Here is a 21,005-nt window from a genome sequence, read left to right on the forward strand (position 1 = left end):
CTAGCAAGAGCACAAATTTCCAGAAAATACGGACCAGTAGAAGTTCTGGACTCAGGGGGGAGTTGAAGTCAGAACCGGTCTCTGCCACCTGTTCGAATCAGATCATCCATGACGGAGTGTGGGAGCTGTATGGACCACCCCTGGAGCTGTCCTCCTCTTGCTTCCCAGCTGACAGACGCAGCAGTCACCAACGACGCTGCGAGTACTGCTAGGTCTAGGGTAGCGCCGGCAATGGAAAGAAGCTTCTGGGGGTGGGGGGACCCAGGCGCACCCTCCCACCCATTTGGAAAGCAGCAGCATTGACTAGGTGTCTTGCCTGCTGACCCCACCACCCTGGTGACAGCTGCTTCCCTGGCTAGCCTGAACTCTGGCCCACTCACAACTGTGAGGCTGTTCTGACTCTCTCTGAAGGGGATTTTTCCAGACCCCAAACTATGGCAGCTTTGTGGCCCAGCTGCACTGCATTCCCTTTTCAGAGGCAACCAAGGCTCTTAAATCATATGAAAAGTACATCCAAGTTGCGCTGCGGGGACTCAGGCCACCGGCTTCTCTACAATTCCTGTCCAACCTGGGTCTCCAAGGAGCCAGCAGAAGCCCAGTAAAATAGACCTGGATCGCCCTGGCTGCTCTCCAGGGCCTGGCCTGCGCCTGCTTCTGCAGATCTGGGGAGGCTTGACCATTCCCTGTGGCCTCTGGGCCACCCCCAGGCTCCTTAAGCTCAGCCTTCCTGTCTGCTGAGTGCCCCTTGTCTTTCTGTTTCTGTTTGCTGAATGGCCTCCGGGTTTCCCCTTTCCCGGTCCAGCACTGCGGGAAGCCTCTTTATTAACAGTTTGTGAGCTCACGGTGGTCTGTGGACTTGTCTGCAATTTTCTGGAAGGGGAACAACTGCTCCCAGAGGAGCGTTCTGTCGGTCTCTCCTCAGATAATTCCCGCTCCGCCCTCTCTCTGTCCCCCCTGCAGCCCACACGCCGCACACCTTGAAATCATCCCCGTTCTCCAGAGTTTCTGACGACAGAAAACACTTTCACCCCTCAGAAAGTGAGACAGGGGACATTGCCTTCTGGGAGGCCCTTTAAGGATAGCTTTGGGGAAATTCTAGGTCCGCTGTTTAGAAGTTGTTTGCAGTCTGTCTGCTCATTAAGGAGAATTTCTGGCCCCACTTGGTTGTGAGAACCAAGCCATTATTTGAGGAACAGGGAGGAGAGTGACAATGACCGAGATTTGCTTTGGTACAAATGCCTCCTACAGAGTCTGTTCCTGTCCGCAGGCCTGGCCGTCCTTCTGAGCTCTTCCCCGGATGCCCCCCGGAGCCAGGCAGCCGCTGCTGGGATTCCTCTCCACGCACCTCCTTCTCAGCAAAGTCGCATCCGTTCCCACAGCAGGCCCATCCTGAGAAAGAAGGAGCCAGACTTGGCGTGCTGACTCTTCAGTGGGTCTTGGCGGGAAGCATGTGTGGTTATGCCCTCACTTGCAGCCAAAGCCCGTAGAGGTTATCAACATGGCCTTGCATTTTCTTAAGGCTAATGGGATGAAACGAACCTTAAACAGCTAATAGCTTTTTGACTTGGAAGGGAACTCAGAAATGATCCACTTCACTGGTGTTTAGGAGTTTTTTAGCCACAGCAAACCCCGTTCCAGTGAGATCTTACTGAGAAGCCCAGGAGGCTGCCTGTGCAGTGGAGAAGAGCTCAGACCCCACGGACTCCCCTCCTTATCTTCTTGGTAGTCCCTGAGGCTCTCCTTCGGAATCTCTGGGCTCTGGAACCCACCTTGAAAGTAATTCATTACCAAGGAGCAAAGTGTGGCCCAGAGAACCCAACCAACTTGCCCAATACAGCAGTTACTTGGAGGCCTGAACCCAACTGAAACCCAAGTCTCGTGAAGCCAGACTTAACGCACATACAAACGTTCTGCCACGTAACATTATTATCCACATTTGTGTTTAACTTTGCCCTATTGTGAAATGGCTCATCCCGTTTCTTTTCTCGTTAATTTTAGTAATTTCTATTCTGCATTTGTTTTCTAGGACTACCGTAACAAAGCTCCACACACTGGGTGTCCTCAACGAAAGAAATGAATTTTGTCACAGTCCTGGTGGTTTGAAGTCCAAGATCGAGGTGTCCTGTCCCCCTCTAGCACTTCGTAGCTCCGGAATAAGCAATGAATGGGTCATTGCAGGGCCGGCGGAAGGGTCCCGGGGGCCCTGTACGGAGGTGCTCACCCTACCCCCGACTCCGAGGAGCTGACACAGCTTAGGATGGTCCCCGTTTGACAGATAGGAGGGTAGACACATGGTGCTTCAGCGCTGTCTTCCCTGATGGTCTCCAGGCAGCCAGTTGGCTCAACGTTCTAATGATCACATTCTGGATAGTTCTACTGTCAAAGAGTGTTGACAGGGACAGAGTGAAGGAAATCTGTGCTTCCTGACAGTTTAAAAGAATAAAATGTCCTCAGACTTAATTCATGCAAAGGATTTATGAACAGTCAAGAGCTGAAAATGATCATGAAATAAACTTTCTTTTAAGAAGATTTTCCATTAGGAGAAGAACTACATGCTCATTGTAAAAGTGAAAAAAATGTATAGAAAAGCATAAAGAAGAAAACAGTATTACCAAAGCGTCATCACCCAGAGATAAGACACAGTTAGCATCTTGGTGTATTTCTTTCAGTTTTTTTTCTATTGAAAAGAAATCTTAAAAGCATTATTGAGAACACTTAAGTTTCTGCTAAATTTATATAAATTATATAAATATTACCTGACACATATTTTCCTATATCTTAAAGAGGTTTTCTTATTGGTGGCAAAAGTATTTTATTGAATGAATATATGAATTTATGCATGAATTTACACATGCCCTTACTATTGGAGAATAAATGGATTTCTATTTTTTTTCTATTACATGTAACGAGAAAAAAAATTTAAGTATTCAATTCTCTGCTTATAGCTCTGATTTCTATACAATAAATCCCTAGAAGTGATATTACTAGGCCTCTTACACATTTTCTACAATTTCTCTGGGTAGCTCAGTGATTCTATTACCTTACTCTCCTGCCAAACTCAGTTTCTTAAACGAAACAAAACTTTGCTAATAGCCAAAGATAGTACTGGCATAATTCTCCTCTAATAGGTAATACAATCAAAATGTGAAAACGATTTTGGCAGGCTGGAACAGTAACTCAGATGTCAAATGAAAATCCTTGGGATAAAACCTGGCATTCAAGTCACCAGACAGAGTGGCTGGACTACAAGATGGAGGTGATGTAACTTAAAAACGGTCGGGAAGAGTAATGTGAATCCAAGAAAGCTTACCATTTGAGGTCGTAATAATAGAAGTATGGAGTCCAGAACTGGAGGCTGATATCCTCTGCTCGGTGCAGCCAGACCCAGCCTCTGCACTTGATTCCACACTGTAGCGGGAACAGCGAGCTGTGTTCTCTCGCTGCTCTGTGTTGGGACTCAGCATCCACGTCTAAGTTACATGACACATGTCCCCTGACCAGAGACATTTCTGTAACTTGCAACAGAAAAGAGCCTTAACTAATACAATATGAGAAATGTCAAAACAAGGATGGTGTTTATTCTGGAGGACAAAAGACTCCGAGAGAACGTGAGAACCCTCGGAGCAGCCCCATCAGACTGGTTCCACGAGGCCTCAAGCGGTGGAAGTAGGAGATGGCAAGAGCCGCTCTGGGAGTCAGTTTTCTGTGAGTGCAAATGTCCGCTCGTGTTTGCACAACCACGCGACAGGACTGTTGTAGAGGGATTCCAGCACGGGACATGATTACTACTTTTAGAGCGTCGCTGTGATCTGCACAGCCCACCTTGTTCATCTCCTTCCCCTGTCCAAGTCATCCAGGACTCTTGGAAGGCAGTTCCTGGGATTTTCGCGCCCCCTAGTGGACAAGGACAAGAACTTATACTCGCCAAAGGAGCGTTCCTTCTAGGCTTCAGGAAGCATAAAATAAAAGACAAAATATGAAGAATAAATAAAATAAGTAAGAAAATGATGTCATGAATTTTGGAGCGGTTCGCATCGCCTGCTTCATGTTTTGATTCTCTTAGTAGTGTCATGTCCGGGAAGTTTACAAAATTGCTTGCCTCCCCCCATTCGCCTCTAAGTGTCTCCACGCTATCCTCTTACGTACAAACCCTTTCCATTCAGGTGGATTTGTCCCCAAGAGCAGATCTGAATCGCATCTGATGAAAGGACAGTCCTACACCAGCTCCGCGTCCCACGGGGTGCTCATGGTAAGAAAAGGACAGGGCCACCTACTGGACAAGGACGCTCGGGTTCATCTGGTTGAGTTTCTGGTTCCTGTTCTTGGGTAATAACCTCGTTGTTAAGAAGACATTTAACCACAGAACCTAGATGACGTCATCTGAATCCCCACTGACATTCTCTAAGAATCCGGAGAATTTCATATTCTACCTCTTGCTGGATAGGGCTTCTGGGACAGAAGGTTTTTAATAGTACAGATTTCCGTGACAATACCTTCTTCAGGTTTACAAAGGTCATTCATTGGTCAGTCTTTGGGGCATTGCGAGAGGACTTGAGTTTTTCTGAATGGGGCATATTACAAAACAAACAAACAAACAACCAAAACCCCTACAACCTCATTTAGAGCATCTTGAAGAAATACAAAATGGACCCAACATCAAGTGGTTTACTTTAACCCATATGCTTCCCAAAACTCCAGGAAGAAAGATTGAGTCTAGTGGGAACCCTGCTGACTACAGAGCTATCCCCTGAATTTAACCAGCCAATGATGGGGGTGTAGTATAAATGGGCCTCTTGTCTTCATCAGTTGCCTGTTAGGAGGTTGATGGATTATCCGCGGGGTTCCGCTACTGCCCAGGAACTGGTAACTGACCGAGTGAGAAACTCAGTCACTTAGAAAAGAACAAGTCTAGGGGCGCCTGAGTGGCTCAGTCAGTTAAGTGTCTGCCTTGGGCTCAGGTCATGATCCCAGGGTCCTGGGATCAAGCCCCGTGTCAGGCTCCTTGCTCAGCGGGGAACCTGCTTCTCCCTCTCCTCCCTGCTCATGCTCTCTCTCTCTCTCTCAATGAAATAAAAACCCTTTAAAAAAAAAAAAGCAAAAAACGAGTCTGTGTCAGATGTGGCATAAATTGGAACATTTCAAAGCTACAAACAAAATAAATAATTGCGAGTGCAAGGGTTCTCAGGCAGGGTTTGTGTATGCATTCGGGGAAATTCTCTGCAGGCGCTCACAGGCCTACAACTCTGCCCGATGCACACGAGGATCTCAAAAATACTTGTAAACTGAGGAAAGGGGGAGAGGTGGGAATTGGGGTAGGGAGAAGAGGCAGGGATCACAGACTCTCGGACTCTGAAATGTCTTAAAGGACATCTAGTCCAGTAGATTTCAGAGTGCTCTGTGAACCCAGAGTTTTAAAGAGCTGTTCAAATGTTCTATTCCAATTCCATCTTTAAAATGTATTTAACTTGTGATTAAAAGTACCTACGAACATGGATACTCACAATTACCGACGCACGCCGGTGCACGAGCTTATGCTGCCCGGTGAGTGGGCTTTTGGCGTTTGTTTTGTCTTTGATGATCTCAGATTAACACCTGCTATGCCCCAATTAAGGACTACCCTGAGTAGACTAGGCAATTATTGAAAACAAACAAAACAGGGCAAAGGAGGGAAAAAACCAAACAAAAAAGAGAAAGAAAGAAAAAGACTAGGATTTGCAAACGCTTAACGTGTATCAGTCAGGATCTTTCCGATACAGTGCAACCAAAATAAATATGCAGATAGCCTTGTTTGACTACTTTGTATTAATCCAATATGCATTTGAAGTTGTTTATGTACATGAATTTAAACTGTATTTTTACATCGGTTTTTTAAATATAATTTTATTTATTTATTTGACAGGGAGGGAGAGAGAGAGCATGAGCAGGGAGAGTGGCAGGCAGAGGGAGAGGAGAAGCAGGCTCCCCACTGAGCAGGGAGCCCGATGCGGGACTCGATCCCAGGACCCTGGGATCATGACCTGAGCCGAAGGCAGACGCTTCACCGACTAAGCCACCCTGGCGCCCCTACATCTGTTTTTATGAGAGTTCTAAGGGCACAATAGGGTGTTGCTAATGAATACTTATAAAAGCCCCCAGTCAACCCCTTCATTGTACAGAAGAGGAAACTGAGTCACAGGGTAGGGACGAACCCCTCTGGTCACTCACTGCTATGAGTAACCAAGCCGGCACTTGAACCTAAGCTTTACTTCTTCATGGAAATCATCCTGATTTTTTTTCCCTGTTAAATGTAGTTGAGTTTTATCTATCCTCTTGCTGGCAAATGAACTCAGTTATCTAACATGAATTTTCTTGCACTGGGGGCAGGAAAAATGTTACCAAACAGCCTAGAGTGTGCTTTGGAATTAAGCCATAGAAGCTCAAAGGACAATGGTTACGAGCACAAAGCCACTGACTCACGGCAAAGTTGGGAAAGAGGTTTACAGCAGCAGCGAAACCGAAGCTATTGTCTAGCCCCTGGGAGGGAAAGCTTCACCAGCCCACGTACTGAGAGCCTTTTTGTACGTCCCCAGCTGGGTCCTGTCAGTTGGGCTTTGTTGGCGCTCTCTGGCACGGCAATGGGAAGGACCCCCGCCCCCAGCCCCCTGCTCACTCTTCCCTTCCTTCAGAAGCACCCCTAGGCTAGGATCACAGAGGGTGAGAGAAGAGGGGTTCCCCCACTCACAGAGGCCACTGTGGGCCATCCAGGGCTGAGGAGCAGATGGCTGGCCTGTCTCAGCATCACATGGGGCCTCGACAGGTGATCTTACGTGGCTTTTCAGGAATGGGGTAAATGGTGGCAGCCTGAGGGAGTCTCGTCAAGTTCCAAACGGGCTACAGTGGTTACTATAGGAACAGAATCTGTCTTTCTAATGGAAAGTAGCAGCAAGTTGGACTTTCCTTTATGTTCTACCCTATTCATTCTGTAGCTCGTTACTGGGGCCAGGCCACCCCGTTCCTTTCCTTTTCTCCTTAACCCTCCCAAACCACTTAAACCCCACTGCTTTGCCCTCTAGGTCCCGAATCACACCTGGTTCTCACCTTTTCATTCCACTCCAGTCCTTCCTCTGCTCTCAGGTGACACTGCACTCACCTCCTGCTGATCTTACTGGCTCCCGCGGATCCCACCTGTGTGTCACCGGCCACGATCCTAAGTTGTCACCATGCGCAATGCCCGTGCACAGGCAGAAAGGGCCCACGTGTCCTCACGAGGATGAAGGGAAGAGCCAATCTGCAAGCAACACACGGATGTGCCCACAACAGGGTGATCCGGCCCATCCCCTGCTCAGAGCACAGTATCCGTACACTCCCTGCTGCCTGGGCTAGAGTCCTTCCTAACTGGGCCCCGATCTTTCCAGCCGTCTGTCTCACTAGATTCCCTCCTTCTGTGCCCCTCACCAAAGGTTACTGGGACAAATCTTGCTATTTGCCATCATGTGTCTTGGCCTCGAGCTGTTCTGTCCTGTTAGTGAAAGCAGGAGGCCATTAGACCGAGGTGGCTCTAATGCCTTGGCAGCCTGGGTCAGCAAACGCACACCCAAGCCTGGAAATGCCTCGAGGTTGAGAAATGGAACCCTGGGGTCAACCGATCATACCAGACAACGAGGCTTTCCCACGGAAGGCACCACTTAAGCGATAGCCTACGGAGAACTCCCTTGCTTTGCTTCCTGCGTCTTCTCTAAAAATCTTCGCCCCCCGTTGGTGGAGTACCTCTAACGGCTTCCGGTTTGGCCCTGCCTGATTCGAATTGATGTTTGTTCAACTAAATGCTCAAAAATTCAACATGTCCCAGGTTACCTTTTAACAGTTCCTTCAGCGTGGAAGGCTTTTCCTCCCTCTATCTGCTTGTCAAAGTTCTTCTGTACCCTCAAGCTCAGCGAAACCTCACCCCCTCCACAGAGCTGGTGGCCAGACGGGGTCACCTCTCCCCTCCCTTGTCCGCGCATCACACGGAGCCGGTGCGGGTGAGCGTGAGGGCCCGACGGCCCACGTCCCGAAGCGCCCCCCTGTCATCACCGGGAACCTGGCAAAACGTGGGACGTCTGGGCATGGGTCTCCTCCCGTGTGCGATGAGGAGGGGCCCGTGTGAGGAGTAGAGGAACTAACCCGCACGAAGGGCGTGGAAGAGGGCTTGGCCATTAGAAAGCACTCAGTAAATGTTAATTCAGCGGTTTCGTTAAATCGGCTGTTTCGGTTAAATGGGCCAAGAAGGCAGCACTTTAGTTCCTAACTGTTCCTATGAAGCCACTTGGCAGTCACGTTGTCTGCCCCTCCGAGGAAGTGCCGGGCAGGCCCCATCATATTTCTGGGGATAAGAAAGGTCGTCCTCACATGGACAGTCGTGTCAGGTTTTGGTGGCCTCTGGGCACGGCAAATGGGCAGACCGGACTCTTGTTCTCATGGGCAGTCACGTGCAGTCCTCACGGTCCTCACTGGGCCCTCACCGAAACTTCCACTAGAGACCTGTCTAAGCAGCCATGCCTCTGCCCTGGCTGGCTGCTTCCAGACTCCCCACCAGTCCCCTGGACTTTGGTTTTCTGTCCCACTGTTGAGTCCGGGCAGGCCTTGCAGAGGGGGTCTGCTTCACAATCCTATCTGACCCCCACACTGCGTGTATGGCCCTGTCATTGGTGGGCGTGCAGCTTGATCCCAATGCAGCCATTGCTGTCTCTCCTGCCTGCTCCAACCAGACCTGAACCAGAGCTGAAAGATGTCTCAAGTGGGTATGACACTAAATCCGACGTCCTCTAGACTTAGGGACACATTCTCGGGTGACTTTCCCTCTCAGTCCTCCACCTAAATATGCCAGACCTTGTCAACCTCAAGCCTCCGGGGATATTTGCTAAGGTGAATGGAGGCATGGTTTGTGCAAAGTTTCACTCTGCCACCTCTCTGCACCAGCAGGATGCCTTTCTGACCGATCTGGTTTGCGGAGTTGACGTTTGTCACCCTTGTTGAGGTATGTCACAGAGATGTCCTACAGAGAGAAGGCGGCAAAAGAAGGCATTTTCTAGAAAGTAGCAGCTTTGACTTACCTTGATTTACTTTGGAAATGATTTTAGAGATCATGAATTAGCAGTTGGTTACGGAGGGTGCTTAGTTGATGTGGTAGGATATTTACTTAAGAGTTGTACGTTTTATTTCTTCTGTAGGAAATAGGGGATGGTGCTTCCTTGTGTAGAGAAAGTTTATTGCAAGTTTATTGTGTTGCCTGCAAACCAGCTCCTTTGAGATTGTTTCCAAATGCCTGAATCCATTGAGGAGAAGGAACTTGAGAGAGAAAGAGCCTCTGAGGGAAACCTGGAAGCGGGGGTGGGTTTCAAGCCCAGCCTAGGAAAACCAGAGGTCCCGGGGGCCTGTGATAGCAAGTGTTCATGGGCTGGTCCCTGACAGTATCCTGAGGATGTGAAAGGAACTTAGAGGAATGGGCCCTGTGGGGCCTCAGAGGAACTCATCCAGGTTCCTGGGTCCCCATCCTTCCAAAGGCACCATCATTCCAAATGTGGCACAAACAAGTCAGTTGTGGGCCAGACAGGGTCATGGGAACTGGAACAAAGGGCATCTCAGTGATCTTCAGTGTGGACAGATGACCAATGCCAGCAGGGGACCCCCAGTGTGTTGGTGGAACCCAAAACCTTGGCCCTTTGCCCTCTTCTGGGGATGAGTGGAAGAGGGAGCAGCCCCAAGAATGAAATTTAATTTTCCTTAGATCTTGAAGCAGTACATAGGCTGAGTTATAGAAAATAAAGACATTTAGTATTTCTCACACCCTAGAGTTTGGGGACTGAGATTCACTCCCATTGCGTTATTTCAGAAAAGAGATTTGGTCTTGAACTTTTCTCCAAGATATCCAGCTTGGTCAAGGAGCAAAGGATTTCTAGCAACATGGACATGATCGCCATCCAGTGGTTTTATAACATAATAGCATTTGCACGCAGACCTAAGAGAAGCTCACTTCTGTATTTTGCTCTTTGGAGAAAATCAAAATGGCAGAAAGATACTACATAAAATATGAAAGTGTGAAAGATTACCTATTCCACAGACAGGTTTCTAAAAAGGTCTAAAATTGGAGAGGTAAAACTATAAAGTAGCATTATAATTCTAGGGTCTTCCAGCCCCTCCAGAAATTACAAGTATTTAAATCAATGTGTTAGTAAGTTTATAGAGTAAGAAAAAAAATATATATATGTATAACAAAATCATCATAATTATAAAGTAATTCCCCAGTCCTATTCCTATACTTCCCAGGCAAGAATTGCTACAACTTTCGTGGGAGTGAGCAGCGCAGGCTTATGGAATCAACATTGTGTTAAATGTTGACGCTTACATTCTGGTGTTTCCCAACATCCATTCCCCATTCTTTAGAAATACATCCCCTAATTTTTAGCTGTCAGATGAAATCGCAGAATAAAGAATACAGATTGAATATCCCAACCTCTCCTGCCAGTGGGATCCTATGACTCAGTTCTACTCTTAATTTGCACCTGTGTCTGAGTAGTTTGCACATCAGCATGACAGCCGAAGCCCGTTCTGATCAGAGAGGTGGAAGACTGGTAAAGATGGCAGAGCATCAAGAGAGACATTTCCTGGGTCTTTCATAATTAATGGGCTGCTATGCCAACCCCATACTTTTTATCACCAGACTTACTTTACATGAAAGAGAAATACATTCCCATCTTGTTAAACACAGCATCGGATCCCTGGAAATGGCTTTTTGCATGATGCAGAAGGAAATTATTAATAATGGCTTATTGGAAATGGTAAAGAAGAGGGCGGTGAGGATTCGGACACTGCTGACTGAAGACATGGCATCTTTGTTATGCAGCGAAACTTTAGGTAAATGTCACCCGCTGCACTCTGAAAGGCTGTAGAGCTAACTGAGGCTCTAGCACCTTCCATTAAAAATTTTCTGCCAAGAAACAACAATTGTTGGAGAGGATGTGGAGAAAGGGGATCCCTCCTACATTGTTGGTGGGAATGCAAGTTGGTACAGCCACTCTGGAAAACAGTGTGGGGGTCCCTTAAAAAGTTAAAAACTGAGCTACCCTATGATCCAGCCATTGCACTACTGGGTGTTTACCCCAAAGATACAGACGTAGTGAAGAGAAGGGCCATATGCACCCCAATGTTCATAGCAGCATTGGCCACAATAGCTAAATCGTGGAAGGAGCCGAGATGCCCTTCAACAGATGACTGGATTAAGAAGTTGTGGTCCATATATACAATGGAATATTACTCAGCTATCAGAAAGAACAAGTTCTCAACATTTGCTGCAACGTGGACGGCACTGGAGGAGATAATGCTAAGTGAAATAAGTCAAGCAGAGAAAGACAACTATCATATGATTTCTCTCATCTATGGAACATAAGAAATAGGATGATCGGTAGGGGAAGAAAGGGATAAAGAAAGGGGGGATAATCAGAAGGGGGAATGAAGCATGAGAGACTATGGATTCTGAGAAACAAACTGAGGGCCTCAGAGGAATGGGATAGACCGGTGATGGGTAGTAAGGAGGGCACGTATTGCGTGGTGCCCTGGGTGTTATACGCAACTAATGAATCATCGAACTTTATATCGGAAACCGGGGATGTACTGTATGGTGACTAACATAATATAATAAAAAATCATTAAAAAAAATTTTTTTTCTGCCAGACTGTGAAAGCCAGCCATTGCCAGAAATCAGCTGAGGAAGCTGGCTTCCTACCTATGCATGGTTTCAGAGGCTATAAAATCGATCTCCATTCAGTTAAGCCATTTTGAACTGGTTTCAGAGTACAGAAACCAGTAAATCAAAGACCATTAAAACAATGTCTAGAAGAGTTCTGATGGGTTCTTGGGTAATGGTGGCCGCTTGAGTCTGAAGTCTCCACCTATCCTTCCCCCAAGCCATAAAGTCAGCATGGAACCCAAAATCACACATGCCCCCACCCTGCAGCGTAACTAGGAGACAGGTCTATCACAAACTCCAAACTATAAAAAGAGCAAAAAGCACCTTATTTCAACAGAGATACTGTGGGAGCAACTGTGGGGAGGAGAGCTGGGGGAGGGAAATCCTGCCACTGTGGTGAGGGGGGCACCAGGAAGGGCTGAGACACTGAGAGGACCAGAGCCTCAAAGGAGATGGCTTCTAGAGCAAAAGCGATAAAGAAAGATTCGTCAGACAAGGGAAGGAAAACACTTAGAGGCATGAGGTTTGGAAAAAGAAGTAAAACTATCCTTTTGTGTAGCTGATGTGATAATATAACTAGAAACTCAGTAATCAATGCTTGCACCAATGCAAAAACTGAAAGAATCCAACAATGGGGCAGGATGCACCATTGCCTCGTGCAAAATCAACCCCCTTGAAGGGCATGTCACCTCTTGGATATTTTTCCCCCAAACCTATAACCCCAGTCCGGTTTTGAGAAGAATATTAGACAAACCCAAATTGAGAGGTATGCAGCAAAATGCCTGACTAGTACTCCCTAAAACTGTCATGCTCATAAACTATAAGGAAAGGTCAAAGAATTGTCACAGACCAGAGCAGACTAAGGAAACACGACCGCTAAGTGGACCATAGTATTCTGGGTTGGATCCCGGAACAGAAAAAGGACATTGGGGAAAAGCTAGTGATATCCAAATAAAGTCTGATTTTGACAGCAGTGTAGAAATGTTGGTGTTTTAGTTCAGACGAAAGTAATGTGGTAATTGTGAGATATTCACCTTGGGGGAAACTGGGTGAGGTAGATATGTTGTAACTCTGAACTGTTGTCACTTTTTTAATAAATCAAACTATTCCGAAATTAAAAATTTATTTAAAAGAATGAATAACTTTCATATACCCAAAAATAACCAGTTAGAGGAGAACCTCTATGAACAATACCCTCAAAAAAATTAAATACTTAAGAATAAGCTTAATCAGAAATGTGCAGAATCTAAATTAATAAAACAATAAAAATTCTTGAAAGATACAAAATTAGCCTTAAACACATGGAAGGATATCCCTTGTTCTTTTTTTTTTTTTTTTAAGTTTTATTTTATTTATTTGACAGAGAGACAGCCAGCGAGAGAGGGAACACAAGCAGGGGGAGAGGGAGAGGAAGAAGCAGGCTCAGAGCGGAGGAGACTGATGTGGGGCTCGATCCCATAACGCCGGGATCACGCCCTGAGCCGAAGGCAGACGCTTAACTACTGAGCCACCCAGGCGCCCCAAGGATATCCCTTGTTCTTAAATGAAAGGATTCAACATGATCCCCACAAGTAGATTTGTAAATTTATCTCAATTCTGATAAAAAATACCAGCAGGCTTTTGTTATGAGGCTAGACAAGTTGATACTGACGTTCACATGGGAGAAAAAGTGCAAGAAAAGCTGGAAAACACTGAAAAAGAAAAGATACAGGGCAGGGGGCTTGTCTATCAGACACTAAAACATCTAATACAGCTTCTATAATTAAAACAGCACCAGGGGAGCGCCTGGGTAGCTAGGATGGTTGAGCGCCCAAGTCTTGATTTTGGCTCTGGTCATGATCTTGGGGTTCTCGAATGGAGCCCCACGTTGGGCTCCGTGCTTGGGGGGGAGTCTGCTGAAGGATTTCTCTTTCTCTCCCTCTGCCCCTCTCCCTGCTCATGCATGCACGCTCTCTCTCTCTCTTTCTCTCTCTCTCTAAAAAAAATAAATAAATCTTTAAAAACAAGAGCAGTGTTACCAGTGCGTGCACAGACAAACCAGTGAAACTGGACAGAAGTCCAGACACGGACCCAAACACATATGGAAACTGGGTAAATGATACAGGCGACATCTAAAATCACTGGAGCAAAGATGGGACTTCGGCAGTCTTCTTCAGCAAACTTGGCCCAGATTGGCCTTACTCCGTGAAGTGGGCATAACAGCAGCGTGTGCAAACAGAACCGGATGTGTGGCCCGGTGACTTCTCTATCTGCCAATTTCAAGTAGCTCCCTTGATCCCACTCTTCCTCCTTCCCATTAACCATGAATTGGGAGTAATAATAATACCTAAATGCCTTCCTGCCCAGGGGAATTGCTGATACCCAGAGAAAAAGCTATGGGATGGAAGAGCTGTAGGAAAATATGGGATTATGAAGCAGGTTCAACTCAACACCAGTTCTAACGGTGTTGCTTTCTATTCTAGGGCCCTCGTGACATGGCCCAAGCTACTCTGGGTTAGAATTTGCTGGCCTAGTGAGAAATGGAGGAAAATAATATCAAGTTGAGAAAGGAACAGGAGGGGCTCCGTAGGGAGAGATAGTAGAGGGCCATGGGATCAGGCTCACAAAATTCAAAAAGGTGGGAGGTGAAAGGAGACCAGAGTAAGGGAACAAGCCAGACCATCCTGTCCTAGGTGTCAGAGGTGGGGTCTTGTTATAACAGCTACTTGTGACCAAGAATTACCTGACTGTAAAAAGGAAGTAAGCCATTGAAGGAGTGATCACTAGTCCTTACTCAATGGTGCTGTCGATAGGGATGTTAAAGAGATGTAAGTTCCCTGGTTAGCTTTCTATAAGAGATCTTCCCTAAAAGCCCTCAGTGGCAACCCTGTCAGGACCCCTCTCACTCCTGAGAGCTTTCTCTGTATCCTTGCTTAATAAACTTCTGTCACTTTACTCACTCACCTTTGTCCAAGAGATTCATTCTTCGGGGCGCCTGGGTGGCACAGCGGTTAAGCGCCTGCCTTCGGCTCAGGGCGTGATCCCAGCGTTATGGGATCGAGCCCCACATCAGGCTCCTCTGCTGGGAGCCTGCTTCTTCCTCTCCCACTCCCCCTGCTTGTGTTCCCTCTCTCGCTGGCTGTCTCTATCTCTGTCAAATAAATAAATAAAATCTTTAAAAAAAAAAAAAGAGATTCATTCTTCGACTCCGTGAGACAAGCACCTCGCTCTTCTGCATCAAAGTGACCCTTAATAAGTCTGAAAAAAATGAGGTGTTTTTTTTTTAACATTTTCTTATTCCCTCCTCATTTCATTTATTCATTTTTAAATTAGAATTCAGGTTCTCTGAGTCACAAAAAGTGGGAAAATACCTCCCATTTCCGGGCTTCACATGAAGATGCCGAAGGTCAGCTACGGAGTGACCCAACCAGGAAAATGAGCCGGGGCACGTTCTCGGAAAGGTTTAGGCAGGCCGTGGCCTGTGTCCTCGCGTTGGTCTTCGCGTGACCCCAGCAAGCAGACAGCTGCACAGCATAGTCCATTGACGAAGGTCAGCTGCTGATCCCTAGCAGTGCAGGGCCTGAGAAATCTTGAGGTTCAAGGGAAGTTTTAAGAGCAAGCTTCTCTTAATACGTGCAGGGCGCCTACTCATTTCCACAGGAGTTTAGCTGAGTTTTGAGTTGGAGAAAGATTTCACTCAATGAAACAGAATTGGTCAGGCCAGCTTTGTGTTGTTCACGAAGACACAGGATATTGTGATGATGTATCAAAGGGCACTGCGAAGCCTCCAGAAACGGCTCCATTGAAGTGCTCCGAAAGAGGATCTCTGATTCTCAGCAAGATGCTTTTCTGAAATGCTCCTGTCCCATCACTCTGTAGTTGTTGCTACCTACAGTTCTGATTTGAGGAAACTTTCTAGAAGTGTTTTTCCCTTGGGCCCACCTGATATGTATGATCCTTCCCTCCTTTCTTCCAGGCATGAAATCTCTTTCCTACTCAGAGCCTCTGGCCAGACAACAAAGGTTGTGTCCTTGTCTGAACCAGGTGCCCATTAATACCCTTGAGATGATAATGGGGTGGGGGAAGGCTCTTTAGTCTTGTTTGTATCCATTAGTCCCTTAGCACCATGATCTCCAGAAGCCCAAGGCCATGGGCCACAGTGCTGAGAAGACGAGGGAAAGGGGCGTCCATAAGGAGGAAAGGTAGCAATATGGATGGAAGGAGGGCAGGGAAGCACCCCGGCTGAGAATTCTGAGCGGCCTGAGAAGAACACGCTTAGGAGGCAGGCTCTGAATGATGGTGTGGCTGTCACAGGTGTTGTTTGCCCCTACAGACAAACTTCGTGGTAAGTGCCTCAGAACAAACTGTTGGCATTTTCCCACCAGGACCTTGGTGTGCAGCGCTTTCTTAAAATAAAAGGAGCTCCCCATGAAAACGCTTCCTGTTTTCCTAAAAGAAACCAAGAGAGGGCGCTGTCGCCCAACAAAGCTACATTCAAGTCCCAGGAAACCATTTTCCAGTTGGGTAGGTCGTCCCCTCCCACTCAGGTCTATGAAAACTCGTCTTGAGCGATTCTAGACGGAATTGTTTTTTTCAGCTTCCTGCTGAGCTGTGGTGGAGACGTTTGTTTACAACAGGCCCGCCGCTGAACAGTGTTCTATGAGCCGGGTAATTCAACATCCTGGTTGAGCCCCAAGAAACACAGGACAGTGTGGGTAGCACTATTTTGTGGCACGGAGAATGCGCGAGTTCTTGTGTTTAGAAGACCACATATGCGAACACTTCAAGGATGTAAAGGGAATTCGGACAGTGGGGGAAGTAGAACAGTTAGGTCGTGCATCCTCAGGAAACAAAGGAAGCCGACTCACACGCACACACTCACCCATGCACACACTCACCCATGCACGCCCGCTCGTGGGATCTTCCGAGGGACTTCAGTTCACCCCTGTCTCCTCAGGGGCTGGCATCTGTGCCTGCCACATCGTCGTGCTTCTAAAGATCTTTGAATCATAACGGATGTATTTAATATCAAATGTGTTGAGAAGTTCAGTCTACTGGCTGTTTGGTTTATGCCGCTCTAAAGAACGGTTCACTGTTTGAACTGATTTTTAACTCCACTAACTGAATCAGCTCTTTGTTTAGAAATCACATAAATACGGGGATAGAGTCCATAAATACATTGATCAAACACTGACCTCCCTTTTCCCCTCAGCTTTCCTGAAAGCCTCCCATTCTCCGTATTTGACCTTCTTCCTGAAGACTGCCTTTGGATACTGGTTAATGGGAGCCTCTCCCAGGCTGGGAAGAAGCCAGTGTTACCCCCCTGGGTTCCTGGGGGTGGGGGTCCTACTCCTTGGGCTCTCAATCCGCTCCTCTGATCAGTCCTTTTCCTCCCAGCTTCTCCCCTGCAGGGCGGGCCCCAAGGAGATGGCAAGTGCTTTTTCTTTCCCTCCTCTGCCTGGGGCATCTTGGAAGTCCTGAGGCTCTTATATCAAGATATTGAAAATGGGTCTATTAGAAACGGAGAACCAGGACAAAATGGGCTTGCAAATACAATGTCACAATTGAGATACTCACCTTTTGTGAATTAAATGCTTTAAACATGAAAAGTGCAATGTAGCATAATTGCGCCACGGCATAATTCCACTCTTCATAAATGACTAGTAACTCATAACGCAGACCAGGCAGTTTTCAGAAGTTGCAGGTCTTTCACCTGAACCGTGTGAGTTTTGTCCAGAACACACACCCTCAATTGGCCATGACGTCAGAGGTCTAAGTCCTCAGCCCTTTGTCCTCCACCTGAGTAGAGAAGGCCGTTTGGAAAGGGGACGTGTGGGAAAGGCCTTCCGGGGTCTGTGTGTAGTGTGGACTGCAGTGGAGAGAGATATGGGGGATTTATTTGGAGATAATGGCGGCCATCTGGACTCCCTGAAATAAAGCCATAGATACGGTGATGACGAGATGAAAGGGACTAACAGGTATTTTGAAGGGAGAACCTCCTTGTTTTTGTTTTACCTACGTGAAATAACAGAAACAAATGGAATTACTAGAAGAATTTTTATCTATTTATTTATTTTTAATGAGCAAAAATAATTAATCTACAGCTTTTGGAAGCTTTCAGAAGCTTCCAGAAACTGGTGACCTGCCTCAGGGTATTGTTTTTCTCTTCTCAGGAGAAGGGAGATTTTTACTCGGGCAGACAGCTTGCCAAATGACTACTCCTCTAGGAATGCACATTTGTGTATTTTTTCCTCCGATACATGTTTTTCCTCAAAATGTCCAGGCAGGAGCCAGTGGGAAACAATGTGTCCCAGAGTGGCTGATGTTGCCAACAAATGTCATTTACTTCCTTGTGTCCTTTCAAACCATGCTCTGAATGGTGGGAAGACTTGGAGTTGTCACAGCTGCAATGATTTCCATCATTCCTGTGTTGCCCAGGAACGGGGGACTCATCTGGAAAAGGAAGTTTAAGGTGTAAAGGTCATGCCAATGTACTTTTGGAATATAGGTGAGGTTTGGTGGGGTGAGGTCTGGAGCTGACGGCCAAGAAAGAATTCTTGAGAGGTCTTTGGTGCAAAATGGTGGTTTTATTAAAGCACAGGGACAGGACCCTGGGCAGAAAGAGCTGCACTGGGGTTGTGAGGAGCAATTGATTATATACTGTGGGGTTGGGGAAGGTAAGGAAAAAGGGAGGTGCCCAAAAGGACTTTCATATGCTAAAGAAGAACTTCAGGATACTGGAGGCCTTGCTATTAGCAAGCTAAGTATGTTTTCCCTCTAGCAAGGCATTAACATTAAGATATTTGAAAGTTTCCTGGAGGAATGTCACACAAATCCCACCCAGAAGGGGGGGGGTGGTTGTGGGGTGTCAGCTTGCGCTTTGTCCTCAGCTAGCCTTCTGCTCCCTCGTCAACGTGGCAGCGGGGTGGAGCCCTAGTAGGGAATTAGGGCTCTTCAGAGGATGGCCAAGGGCCCTCCTCCCTGACACAGAGCTTTGTTCCCCACCAGGGGAAAGCCAGGCTGCTTAGATCCCACCTCAGCTACTTCACCTCAGGAACCTCAGTGTCACCAACTGAAAAAGTAATAATAATGTGCCGGGCTTATTGATTGAGATTTTGATTTTTTTTTTCTCTGTGTTTTGCTTTGTTACCATGTTTGCTTTGCAAGAGATAAGAAACTCAGAGAAGTTTTTCTCCCTCCTGCATCCTAGGAGAGTAGTCAAGGCTTCATCTTTGGAGTCAGGGAGGGATCCCCAGGGGTTCCTTCACAGTCTCCCTGTCTTAGAACTGAAGACAGACTTCCGGGCATCAGGGAGCAGCTGCCAGGCAGGCTTCAGTTTGAGAGCCAGCCCATGAGGGGGAGCGGGGGAGAAACAAGGGGCCCAGGGGAGAGTAGACAGGCCTCCCAGTGACTGCAGAGGGCACTTGGCTCTTGGGGGGTTTCTAAAAACGGTGGAGGCCTGTGCTCTGTTAGCACACAGCTTGCTGAGACACGTGTGGGATTTCTTCAGGGGTTGAGAATGGAAGCAGGAGAAGGAAGCTAAAGAGCAATGGTCTTGGAGACTGAGGCTGAACATCCCTGCTTCACTTAGCTCAGAGGGAATGAAGCCCCCCAACTGTCCTGATTTCAAATGGGTCACGCTTTAGTGGTGATGGGGAAGGATTCATGTCTAGAGCGCCTGTTTTTCAAATGTAGGCTCTTAGGATTCCTGTATGATCCCAGGAAGGGAAAGAGATCCTCAGAACAAGACTGAGGTTGCATTTCTCATCAACCTTAAACAGTAAGTGTGGGGGAGGAAGGAATTTCCTTATTTCCCCCCATGGTTCTTCTAGCTGGTTTTGGAATTACTTTGTTATGGGACAGATTAACAGGAGAAAAAAACCCACAAAATTTTATGTGCCCATGGAACCCCAATAATAATATTGAGACCCAAAGAAATGACCAAAGCAGGTAGTTATATACATTTTAGACAAAGAGACAATACATTTGTGAGGAATTAGCAAGATAAAGAACACAGGGGTTTGGGAGCATTAATTCATAAGGAATTCTAAGAATTTAGGTTGCAGTGGTAAGAAAAAAAATAACAAGGTTTGTTTCTACAGCTTTCTCACCGCTAAAATGTCTATCTCTGGTGATAAGGATGTCTTGTTACTTCTTAGTACAGAGAGGGTATTTTTCGAATAAAAGATTGTTTCCTGCTTTCAGGGGGACAGAGGAGGGTGTGAGTGTCCTTGCTCCAGCTCTTTCCCAAGTAGCTTCAATGATAAATAATCAGTATGCCATTGTGGTACATTTTGGGGCAACCCGCCCTGTACCCTTATAGTTTCCTTCTCTGAAACTTCCATGGAAGTTCTACATCCTAAAAGCTGAGCTGGTGACAGTGCAGGGAGAAATTGAGTCTGTAGATGAGTGATAGGAAATCTGCAAAAGACAAAAAGAATGTAGATTAGAATGAAGATGAGTATTCCATTCTCACATTTCCCTATATCCAATTAAACCAGTCCCCCAACCCCGGAAACTGATCAGTCTAATATAATGCCCATGCTATGTTCACCTGATGAAAAATACTAATTCTTTCTTTTAACAGATTAAAGTTAAGTATTACTTGTCCGATTTGGTTTACATAGAAGCAACGTGTTTGACCACTGATTGCGCAAGCTCCTTCTTGCTGGGTGGCCAGTGTACCTGGGGCACAATGATGTTAGCTTCTGCCTGCCTGGAGTATTCTGAAAGTTTGAGTTGTGGTATTAAACTCTTGTTCTGTTACCACAGAGAGATTTAGGATTGCCATTTCTAAGTCATAATCTCTAAAACCTGGGAATAAGACCCTTAATGCTAAATAGAACTTGGAATTGTGATATACTAGTGGATTTTCTATGATTTCTCAATGGGTGTGTTTATATGGCACAATTTTATGAACAAAGGAGCCCAAGTTTGTAATTTGGCTGGCATGTAGGGTGGGGTGTTGAGTGACAGAAGGAGCTGGGTGTCAAAGTCCCCATGGTTCTGACCATGTAGGTGGGAGCCCTTTCTACACTTTGTTGTCACATAAAATAAAAAGACCAGTGTGGTTTAGAGACAAGGTTAGGCTGGAACCTATACTCTTCAAAGTGTGGGGCATTCCATGACCTTTGCCATCAATAATGATCCACCCATCTCCATATTTCACATGGTCCTGTCAGTCCACGAGAGCAGAACAGGCTGTAAAACAGCTTATTGAGGAGGCCTGTTGTTTGCTTCTGGCAGCTATACACTTAGCTTTGTCACCTAGCCAAGTAAATCCAGAATTTTGGTCCACCCAAATACTCTGTGGTACACTGAG

The 21,005-nt window shown here is 46.5% G+C and overlaps 1 long non-coding RNA gene across 6 annotated transcripts in view; it reads left to right on the forward strand.

The window, feature by feature from the left end:
* The first annotated feature begins 17,481 nt into the window (after window positions 1-17,481).
* The window catches only part of LOC123785462 (uncharacterized), a 30,244-nt gene continuing 26,720 nt past the window's right edge, over window positions 17,482-21,005 (forward strand). For all 6 annotated transcript variants that reach the window (XR_015726880.1, XR_006777639.2, XR_015726881.1 and 3 more), the window contains exon 1: window positions 17,482-17,661. This is a non-coding gene — a long non-coding RNA (uncharacterized LOC123785462). The remainder of the gene's footprint in view (window positions 17,662-21,005) is intronic.

This window comes from Ursus americanus, chromosome 15 (genome assembly GCF_024610735.1).
Source record: "Ursus americanus isolate L20-20 chromosome 15, mUrsAme1.1.p, whole genome shotgun sequence".
NCBI lineage: Eukaryota > Metazoa > Chordata > Mammalia > Carnivora > Ursidae > Ursus > Ursus americanus.